Raw genomic sequence first — 11310 nt, 5'->3', positions numbered from 1 at the left:
CTGACTTGTCAAGACTAACACACAGCTGCCCCACTTGGCCTGCTTCCTTGTGTTTCCCATTTTGGAGAGTGGCCAAGAGAAGACGCAAGGGTTTGTTAACTTCCCTAGAAATGATGATGAACTGTAATATATAAATAATGAAAATTAATAGATAAATTGCTGACATATTCTTTCATTTATTATTGTGGCATTTAGCAAACAGGAATAATTTCAGTAATTTTAACTGACCAAGAACAGGAGAAGTTTGGTCTGAGTTCATTTTAAACAGTGGAAAAAAAAGATGTCTTCTCATTTGGTATATATTTATATATATGTGTATGTATGTGTGTGTGTTTTATGGTGCAGCATAGCTTTTAGCTATCCAAGTCTGAATACATTATACCATCTAGTGGCGCTTTAGCTAAATAAAATCGGAAATAAGCATAAGTGGGACATCTGTTGGATCTATTGACATTTGCCCCGCGACGTAATTGGACACAGATTCACTCCCGTGTTTCAGAGCAGTTTCCATTCAACGGTCACAAGCGTGGACCTCTGCGCACTGAAGGGCTGCGGTAAATAAAATATACATGAAACAGACATGGAAAGATTCTGGGGTCAACGCACTCAGAGGTCGGGGCGCTCTGACAATCAGACGAGGACGTCTTCGCTCTCGCTTCTGCCTGGAGCAGCAAAACCGACGACGACTCCTTAAAACGTAGCAACTCGCTGCCTGTAAAGTGACAGAAAATGGGATATTAATTTCTTACTGATGTTGAATGAGCCGATTTATGACAGATCAAATAAAAAAAAGTGTACTTTAACGTGTCAAACTATGTAGGCTTTTCTTTTTTTAGAGATTGAAAGCAACTAAATGCATTGGTGTTGTAACTTAGTATCTATTTTGACTTTAAATAGAAAACTTTGCTCTAATTACAGTCACATCCATTAATGATGCTGTTAATTGATGGTTTTGTTAAAGCCCAACAATGCTCTTCCTAGTTTATTTATTATTTAGCTAATTAATTATAAAAATGACACTAATTGTTTTTACTTAAACAAATCATTAACTCCCAAAAGCTCTTCTGAAAACATGTCAGAGTTAAACCCATAAATGGGTCGGATTGATTCTGAAACATCCTACATTATAAAAATAACATTACATTATAATGTATTAGGATTATTATTAATTATCAGCCGTGTTTGCCGTCTCTGTAGCTGAGGCAACATGTTTAATTCCCACGTGAGCTGATCATTTTCTCCCTGACATGTCTTCAGTCTCTAACTGGTATTAAAAATTTTATGAGTGGGAAAAAAAAAATCCTGATCTGTTTCAATTTGAAAGAGTTTATGACTCCATAAACAAACTCAGTGAATTAGCAGTTTTGTGGATTGTGAAAGTGATAGTCCAGCTGTTTTTGATGTCTCACTTTGGACAGCACTCAGCACTCCTCCCGGACAGACGGACAGAGCATCGACACGACAACGATCCAGCCTTGGATCAGGAGGATAAACGTTTGCCGCAGTCCGCCCCGGCACGGCGCAGTGGATTCTGACGAGGTTCCACGAAAGCCAAATACACAAGTGTGGACCTACGTTTACAGCTCTCCTCTCGGAGATTTGAAAGCGCTCCTCGCGTTTCTCTCGTGTCTCTGTCGAAGGAGGACAGCAGAGTTCTGCAGCTTTCAGAAGGAACTGTCAAAGTGCAGAGACAACCGGGCAATTATCGAGGAGTTTTTTTATAGCAGCTGTCATGTGGCAACGTAGGCAGCTCTGCAGCTCCACGAGCATTTTATGCTTTCCTCATGTTTGAGAGAAGAGGATTTTATTATATTAAAATCAAAAGATTTCAATTTCACTTTAAGAACATCAGTTTCAAATTAATTACTGTGTACTTCTGATAAAATGTATTTTATATTTGTATTTATATTTTACTATATGTGTGTGTGTTAAACATACACACACACACACACACACACATTTGCATAATTGTTGTAGTTCTCTTTCCAAGTCTGATTATCGTGGCCATTTCCATGTTTGGGAAAAAAATCATAAAATAAACAGCTTCCAATGAAAGCAACTCTGAGGCAATAAAAAGTTGCCCTCTGGAAATAATAACACTGAACATAAAATGATCCCCTGAAGTTTTAAAGCCTTTTTGTTGGAATGTTGAAATTGAGCTAATTTTGTTGAGTTAGAACATTTTTCAAAACGGTTGCAATTGATCTAATTTAATCAGCTGTTTGACTCCGATCGTTTCCATGGATTAAAAATCAACCCAGATGAAATGCGTACGTGTAAATTATCGCACTTATTTACTAGCTCTCTTGTAGTAAATAAGAGAACTAGTAAACTTTTAAATCAGGCGAAGACTCTGTTTTTTTTTTTCCTGGATTTTTCTTTTGAGAAAAATAAAGTCAGCTGCTCTCTATATTAGAGTTAAAGATGGACTCAGTAGCTCCTGATGTTTTTTAATTACAAAAAAAAAAATTAATCTGAATAAATGTTTGAGCTCAGTCTTTTTTTTTTCTTTACCCGTGTCTTTGACAAAATCTGATTTAATTTGCAGTTTTTAAAAGTTTTAGTCAGGAAACTGATGAACTTTGAGAGCTGCATGTTGGAGTGCATTTGAAAGCTCAATCTTTTTGAAAAAAGAAGAAAAAAGAAACAAATCAGTCTGGGTAAGCTCCACCGCCATCTTAGGTCCCATTTCCTGAACAACTTCTTTCAACAAGTATTTGTCCCTCTCATAAATGAAGTGGAGCTGAGCGGCGAACGCCGAAACATCACTTATTTCTAAAAATATATTGTGTGCCCGCCAGGCTCCCCCTCCCCCCCTCCGCCATCTTTTAAAATGTCTTGTAGGTTCTGCAAAGATCAAAAATGCATGTGTCGATGTCGACATTTGAACTTAGCTTGGATTCCATTTGATTTTCTGTTTCTCCGAGTCTGCTCTGCATCAATATTACATGTGTGCTCCAGCGCAAGAGGGGGATTTTTTTTTTCATTCTTTCTTTCTTTCTTTTCAGTTGTTTGTTTCTGCTTGGGGTGAGGACGACCACAGAAAGTACAGTTATGCTGACCACAAACAACAAAAAAGTGGAAAGTATTTCCTTATGTTTCAGAGGGTGGGAAGATTTGCACAAGCGTGGAGCGAGAGAGAAAACAATGAACAATTAACAGAGAGGACGGTTCGGTTACAATTTGGCACCGGAGTAACAGAACAGGTCGAGCACGTAACAAGGAAATACATTCGAGAAAGGGTGGAGCAGTTCTTGCATTTAAAACAAAAAAACAAAAAAAGAACAGGTTACAGCAAGCGCCACTGCTACAGTGACCGGAAACCAATTAGATTAAAAAAGGTGGTAAATTGACACCCTTGAATGGGGGGAGTGGAGGAGTGTTGGTGTGGTCTATCTAATGGAGGGTGATTCCTGCCCAAGCACCAGTCCATTAACAACCAATTAACTTCCTATTAATATTTTACCAGACAGGGCCTCTCATCCTGACATGTTTTAAGGAGCTTTTCCCAGGAGGGTCTGAACATGAGCAGCTTTTAGCGCAGCATAAAGAGGCCTGTGTAATGGGCTGAAGGAGGAGTAGGGGCAACCCGATAGCACTGAGAGCTGAGGAGGGGAGACAGACTTCTGCAGCTGGTCCGGCCCCGAGCCCAGCCAAAAAGCCCGGGTCGGGCCAAGCGCGTACAACTGAGCGGGCAGTGTTGGGGAGGGGGCGGGGAGTGAGATCCGTCGGTTTTTCACCGAACCCCGACACCAGATCGGACGTGAGTAACGAGCTCAAGGGCCCGCGTTGAGCGTTTTGAGATGTGAGAGACGACTCCTGCTGTTTGCTCAATAAAACGAAAGCAGACAGCAGCAAATTGAGCCGGACGCTTAACGTTGGGGAGTTAATGACAAGACGCAAAGAATACCTCTCTGAGCTTTTTTTCACATTTTGCCTCCTTATCTCCTCCTCCCCCCCAGGTCTTTAGCATGTCTTACAAACAAAAGTTGTGCTGCTCTGTACAAACCCAGCCTACGTGAACGTCTGTCGAGAAGAAAGCTGGAAGACGTCCTGTTGACAGATTGCCACGAGTCACGAACTGGACAGAGCAAAAGCCTTTTTAGGTTGATGTACAAAACATTATCGGTGGGAAAATGACGCCTCATATTAACTTCAAACACAATTCACATGTGCAAACTTGAAGGTGGCAGCATTATACTGTTTAGACTCCAGCTAGAGCCGATAGGAAGATGAACAGAGATCAATATGAGGTCATTTTGGGTGAGAACTTACAGAAAACCGCAAAGCACTTGAGACTGTCAGAGTAATCTTAAACACATTACCAAAACTGCAACTGAGTGGTTCAAAATAGATGGTTTAAAGTGGCCTAGTCAAATTCTAGTAGTACAATTTGAACATGTCATGCCCTGGACATGTTCAGGTTTAACTTAATCTTTTAATTTTAGCAACATCCGATTGGACGTAATGTTAGCATTCTGATCAAGTCCAGTCAAAGTCTGATAGAGTCCTTAAAGAAAAAGATGAGGGTGATGGAAAGGAGGCCTTGCAGCCTCCAAGTCTTAAAGCTCGCACGTCACCAAAAAATAAAAAATCAAAAATCAAAATACCATCGGAAACATGTCAAATTTACAAAGGGTTTGACCCAGAAAGGTCAATAAAGACATTTTCACTACCTATAGAAAATATTAACAATTGTGATGTCCCATGTTTAGTAAAAAATAAAAATTTAAATGAGACATTCTTTTTTTCAAAATTTATAGTCCTTTTACATTTTTTTTTTTTTAGATTATCTGTGAATCTGATGTGTGTTTTAAAGATGATATTCAAGGTTTTCCCTCAGAAAACTTGCTAAGCTCGGTGGTGGGGCACTGGGGCAGTCATTCATCCAGCGGCCTGTTGAGTTTGTGAGTTAAAAAATGTTTAAAGTTGACAGGAAATTTGAAAATATCACTTGATAATTATGCATCATTGAAAGATTGGAAGATTAATACCTGAACACCAACTATAAAGTCCTAAAAAATGCAAACACTTTAAAAAGACTCAAATAAATAAGCAATGCTGAGCCTGGTGGCCCGCCAGGCTTATAAAACACTGGGGGAAACCCTGATATTGCATAAAAATAGTTTTACATGTAAAATCTACAAAGGGTATGAATACTTCTGAACTTAACAAAGCTGGTGGAGGCGTCTCTCAGAAGACCTGCTGCTTTAATTTTAATGAAAGTGAATGTTGTTAGACTTTTCAGACTTCTTCTGTTTTAAAAAACCCCAATAATAATTGCCAAAATCGTGCATCATAATTATAGTCACATAGAATCTCAAAAAAAAAAAAAAAAACAACAACGAAGTTTGTGATTGTAATGTGACAAAAATAACCAAAAAAGGGTCCCAGCTGAACGACTACTTCTGCAGCCCGCTATAAGCTAAGGCACAGATAAGTATCTCCGCCACTGATCTTCCCCAAACTGCAGCTTTCTGCTGCGTAAGGCCGGTTTGTGAGGATATTTAAAAACTAGTCCAGGGGAAACTCCCTGCCTGGAGAGGAAAAAGAAACAGAAAGAGGAAAGGAGGCTGAAAGAAAGAGAGGCCATTATGACTACAGCCTGCAGCTACTCCCAGCGGATGAGGCATTTGTCTTCACTTGAAAGTATGATTTATTTTTCCACCAGTCGGAAGGGTTATGTTTGTCACCGTGCAGTGAAAGGACTTTTAGAAATAGCAACGAAAAAGCTGAAACGGAGAAAGAAAAAAAGAGAGAGAGAGAGAGCGAGAGAGAAAGGAAGTCTATTTTCTAATGGAGACGTAATGTTTTCCTCAAATACTTCCCTTCTACGGTTACCTTGTTTGGGATCACTTTCAGTGCTCATTAACTTTAGTTAATCATACTGAACCTTGTGTCTAATTTATCAGCGGGGGCATGTGTCTCTGTGTGCTGATGATTAGGAGAAAGAAAGAAAGGAAGGAAGAGAGAAAGAAAGGATAGAGAGTGAGGGGTGGAGTTGGGGTGGCTGTGGGAAGATGTGGTTGTATCAGGTTTCCTCCACTGGGTGTAGATGTGGTCTTAGATTTCTCTTTGGGCTGCTGATTAACCGTGTGTGTGTGTGTGTGTGTGTGTGTGTGTGTGTGTGTGTGTGTGTGTGCGTGTGTGTGTGTGTGTGTGTGTGTCAGAGCTGGGAGTGCACTGAGGAGGGGAAGAACCTCAGCTTTAATTTCCCCCAGCTCCAGATATTACACCCCCGCGCTGCCGCTCTGTTTTTATTGGAACAGAGACCAAAAAACAGCAAGTGTTTACGATGCATTAAAACATGCTGGGGAATTCGAGTGTGCAATTGTAAATCTATACATTTGGCTCCTTTTCTCTCTTTCCCCTTCTCTCTCTGGCAAAATTAATTCTTTTATAGACGAGGTTTAACTGTGTTTTACAAAAACCGTGTCGTGAAATCTTGTTTATCGTCTCGATATGGAGGGTGGCGATAATAAGACGGCGGCAGAGCAAACACAAGGCTGAGGGTTTTGGGAGGTGGAAGAAAAAAAAAGTGGAGGGTCACATGAAGAGGTGGGAGGAGCTGCTGAGGTTTTTTTCTTTTTTGGCTTTTGCTTTACTCTAATGACCATTTGGACAAAGGCATGGTTGAGGAAACCGCATTACATTCTATTAACTGGGCTTTTGTTGTCACTGAACTGTTAATGATGTACAAAGGGAGCTCCGCGGCGCTCTCCTGGACAATGCGAGCTCTGTGTCTCTAATTATTCTCAGGGAAGCACGGTAACCTTTATACCTGGGGACACATTAGCCATCTCTAATTAGAGTAAATATTCATTCTGGTACAACGGCGGCATTGCCTCGTCACTCCAGCAGCAATTAACTCTGCGTCTTTTTTCTTCTTCTTCTTCCTGCAGGCCTCTTCATATCTCTTGCCTAGTCTTCCCCCCCCCCCCCTCCCCACACTCCTCTACTTGTCTTCTCCTCTTTCGGTTTCCCTCAGCAGCGTCAGAGGCACCACCAGCTGTGACAAGAACCGCAGCGTCCAGCCTACCTTCCAAGTTCATTATCTGTACACGCACAGACGGGTCCATCCCTCGCAGCCCCCTTTCGTGGTTCCCACGTCGCAGCCAAATGCAATGTGACAGCGCCGCCGCAGTCCTCGTTTGCAGACATCACAGGACAGATTTCCTCCTCTACACCCCTCCAAACCCCCCCTCCCCCTCCCCCCCCCCCGTTTTTTCCCCCCGCGTCCTGATAGATGGCACCCCCTGCTTTTTGCTTGTGCATGCATGCAAGCAGCCGGGTTGCTCCCTCTGCGTGTGCATGCGGTGCAGTTTACGTCGCTCCATTCATCTTGTGTGCACAGGCAGAAGGCCTACTTTGAAACAATTGATACAGGGAGCTTCTCTTGCACTTGCTCACATGCCGTTTCTTTCTTTTTTTTTTTTTTTTTTACTTTTAATGTCCTCTACATACGTTTTCTACTTGACTTTTAGAATGCCTCTCACGTTTCTTCTTCTTTCTCTCAGACCTTGCATTTCCTATGGCATGCTTATTGACGCCCCCCTGGGGGTAGGCACATCTGACGCTGAGGGGAATGGCTGCCGCAGACTTCAGATATCTTTCCCACACACACACACACACACACACGCACACACACACACACACGCACACACACAATTTCTCGTATCTCGTCTCTCCTCTTTACTCTCCTGCCTTCTAAACATTACACTTGTAGCTGTTGCCTAAGGCTTCGGCTCTGTCATACTGCGAAGGTCAAAACAGACACACACACGCATACAGACGCAGCCATATACACACACACACACACACACACACACACACTCATAGATTTCAAATATCAGCCCTCAGAGGATCAGATTGTTTTACGGGAAATCATGTCACGGGTCAAATGATTGAATTATTAATGCCGGTTCGGCGCAATAACAATCTGCCTTTGTCTGTTGTGGGTCCAAAGTGATATTCGCAGGCTCTTCCCAGCCTTATTTGATCCTACAGTGTTACAATCCAAATCCAATAACGCAGACTCGGCATCTCTTCCCTTGCTATTGTTTCATCAGTCAAATAGCAATCGTAAGAATGCGCGGCCTCCGAAGTCGAGAGCGAGACTCCAGAAGCTTATTGACTTCTGTCCCATATTTCCAAGGACAAGACAATGCATTTCTTTTGAAGCTCACGGCGGCGATATCAATCCACAACACTGAGGCTGAGTCTGCCACTGGTTCTGGGGAAAAATAAAAGAAATAAGACATGCCTCCGAGGGACGATGACACAACAGACGTCTTCAGTAAGTCAGATAGTCAAAAAATAATAACAATAGGAAAAAGTTGAGTTCTCAAGTTGGAGTTTGCGAACGCAGGGAAGGTTGAAGCAAGCTAAACCTTCCCTGCGTGCTTTTTGTATTCCAAACCTCAGGCTTAATTCCAGGTATTTGTCCACTCTTCTCACTAAAATTCCCTTCAATTCTTTTGTTTTGCTCAAATTGACCTGACATTTAAAAGTAGCTGACAATTTTCTAGTTTAGCTGAGGTCAAAGTGCTCCAAGGGCTCATTATTTCCTACTATTTCAGTGTATTTGGGATCATTATCCTTTTTGGAAAAACCCAACTGTGTCCTTAAGTACAAACACCTTACCATTGTCTCCTCCGCCAAGCCAGATAACTTTTGTCCTATCTGACTGCGAAAATTCCCTCCAGAAGGTATTTTGCTTTTCTATGTGGGGAGCTGTAAATTTTAATCGACCTTGAGAGTCTCGTTTTGGAGCAGAGGCTTCTTTTCCTGGCCCTTCGCGCTCCCAGTTCAAAGCGACGGGAAGCTAGCTCGCGGTGGTGAGCACCCGACAGGCCTAATGATTCCTGGGTTGTTCTTAAACCAATTTCCTTTCATCTAAAGGTGGCTGCTTGGGTCAGAACGTTGAAATCTGAACACAGCTGGACGCTCCATCAGGAAATCGCCCCAGAAGCATATCAGAGCTGCTTTCGTAATGGATAAAGCAGGCTTGGGATTAAACTTCTTGAAAAACCTGTGCTTCGAATCTGGGAGTGTGCCAGGAAAGCAACCCAGTTCTGCCAAGAAGACAAGCATCCAGCCAGAGTTATGTCAGAAACGTGCTGACGGCTACTAAAAGCAAGGGGGGTTCTCTGCAAGTTGCTTGCAAAAGCGACTGGGGGTGTATGTAAAAATTTGGTTCTGTGTTCATAATTTCAAACCTGTGCGGATATTTTTGAAAACTGTGGTTATAAATCACTTTGGTTGGACAATGCACTCTTAGAATAGAATGCTAAAATATAACATTTATTGCCGTAAGGGTATGTAAACCTTTGACCTTCACTGTCTACATGTGTAATGCGGTTTTTCTGAAAAAAAAAAAAAAAAAAAAAAAAAAAAGGCCTTGATGTGGAGCCAAGTATGGTTTTTGTTTCGAGACATAGCTCAAAATCAACCAAGCAAATCTGAGGCTTCTTCACGGCTCACATTATGGAAATGAGAGCAGACAATCCAGCTCTCCCTCATTTGCATATGTAAAGAACGGCACTCAGAGAGGTACAAGTATTTTAACCTAATTTGAAACATGAGAGATTAAAGCGAAAGCAATATGGTGCTTTATGATGGTTTTCTGAATGGGATCCGCCACAACCGGAGGCCGTTCCCGCTTCTCGCCGAGCCTGATATGGTAATGAATGTTATTGTGCGAACGCCCGGTGACGGATTCGCGACCTATCAGCTCGAGGAGGATTCCGCGGCCCGTTTCTGAGCGTGACCGTGGGGGCAGCGCGCCGGAAGGAGCCGCGACGGGGTCAAGCCTTCAGCGTTTATTATTATCCACCCGCGCCAGAAAACGCCGGCTCTTTTAAACGACCTAAACATAACCGGCCGGGACACATGGGCTGACAACTTCACTTAGGAACAGCAAATCAAACGGGCTTGTTAATGCAGCTGCTGAAAACAGTCCCATTAGGAGCAGTCACTCCTACTATTGGTTTGGGTTGGGGTTTTTTTTTTCTTTTTCTGTTTCTGTATCACTTGCTTAGCTTGTCATCGTCCAATCCAAAGAATCCAAAGTGACGCAGAAATTAAAACGTGTTCCCCCTCCTTGAAGGGTTTTAGGGAAGACGCTGCTCTTCCGCTTACGGCTCGGGACGGATGCAACGCGGGGGGAAAAGAAGGAAAGAGGCCTAATAGATTTTTCGGTTTCATATTTCTCCGAGAGGCCGCCGCGACGTCGGGTCCCATCAAGCTCGTTTGAGTCATTATGCATTCTCATTACAGCTTTAGCAGAAGTTTCCCATCTGGAGAGATGCAATGTCCCTGTTTACAGTCTCCTCTCTCTTCCTCCCCTCTCCCCCCATTTCAAACCCCATAGACATCCTCCGAGGCCTAAATGAGCTCGAAGACAAAAAGAGCACTGTGTAGTGTTACACAATGCTGCGCAGAAATTAACTTTTTTTTCTTCTTCCCTCATTATGTTACCCCGCTTTATGGGAAATAGAAAACAAAAGACGACATATGTAATTACCGCATGAGTAAAGCGTAAACATGAGGCTGCGCTTTCGGCAGAAGGCTAATTGTAAGTTTCCCCCCCGCCCCCCGACCCTCCATCCCCACCACCCTCTCTCCTCTTCTCCTCTTCTCCTTCAGTGCCTCCTGAGTTATGTGATAGCTCACGGTGAGACCCAAGAATATGCATACGCACTTGCACACACCCACACAGATGCTCCCATGCTGCGTGTGCGCTCAGGGCCATTTTACTTTCAATATTTCAACAAAAAAAAAAAAAAAAAAAAAAAAAGGAGAGAGAGAAAGAGAAGGGGAAGCTCCTCGGTGTTGTTTACTTGTTTTATTGCTTTTGCTATGCCCCTTGAAGATTTCTTTTTCCTCCGGATTTTTAAATAACAAATCCAACAAGATAAACTGGAGTAAACACAAAAACTCCGTTTTCAAATATCCAACCCAATCTGGTCCAATTTGCCACGGTTATGAATTAACTACATTTTAAGCTAATTATAAAGCCCCTCGCCACTCTCAGGCCCGGTTACTGCCAGACATGCAGAATCGAGAAATCGCTTAAACAGAATCTGTCTGACAACATGAAGTAGGTGTGAGGTAGTAAAAGAGCAACACGCTGTTGCTTTGACCTAAACAAAGTCATTGGCATCTACGTCTGGATAGGGTTACAAAGTCGTTTCTAAGGCTTTGAGGTCTACATCAAACAACAGTGAGAGACATTATTTACAAATAGAGAAAATATGCAACGATACTCAGTCTTCTCGGGTGTAGGTGGTCTACAAAAATGACTCCCAA

The 11310-nt window shown here is 42.5% G+C and overlaps 1 long non-coding RNA gene and 1 pseudogene across 1 annotated transcript in view; one reads left to right on the top strand and one right to left on the bottom strand.

Annotated features, from left to right (window-relative positions):
* Nucleotides 1–152: 152 nt before the first annotated feature.
* Nucleotides 153–11310, bottom strand: part of LOC148157141 (uncharacterized) — a 60251-nt gene continuing 49093 nt past the window's right edge. Inside the window, exon 3 of the long non-coding RNA XR_015764501.1 lies at nt 153–712. This is a non-coding gene — a long non-coding RNA (uncharacterized LOC148157141). The remainder of the gene's footprint in view (nt 713–11310) is intronic.
* On the top strand, nt 1248–8418 carry LOC148157142 (uncharacterized; annotated as a pseudogene).

This window comes from Poecilia mexicana, unplaced genomic scaffold (assembly GCF_051168715.1).
Source record: "Poecilia mexicana isolate PSO_F unplaced genomic scaffold, ASM5116871v1 scaffold_10, whole genome shotgun sequence".
Lineage (NCBI taxonomy): Eukaryota > Metazoa > Chordata > Actinopteri > Cyprinodontiformes > Poeciliidae > Poecilia > Poecilia mexicana.
Note: the sequence above shows the minus strand (reverse complement) of the source record. Positions and strands in the feature narration are given on the sequence as shown.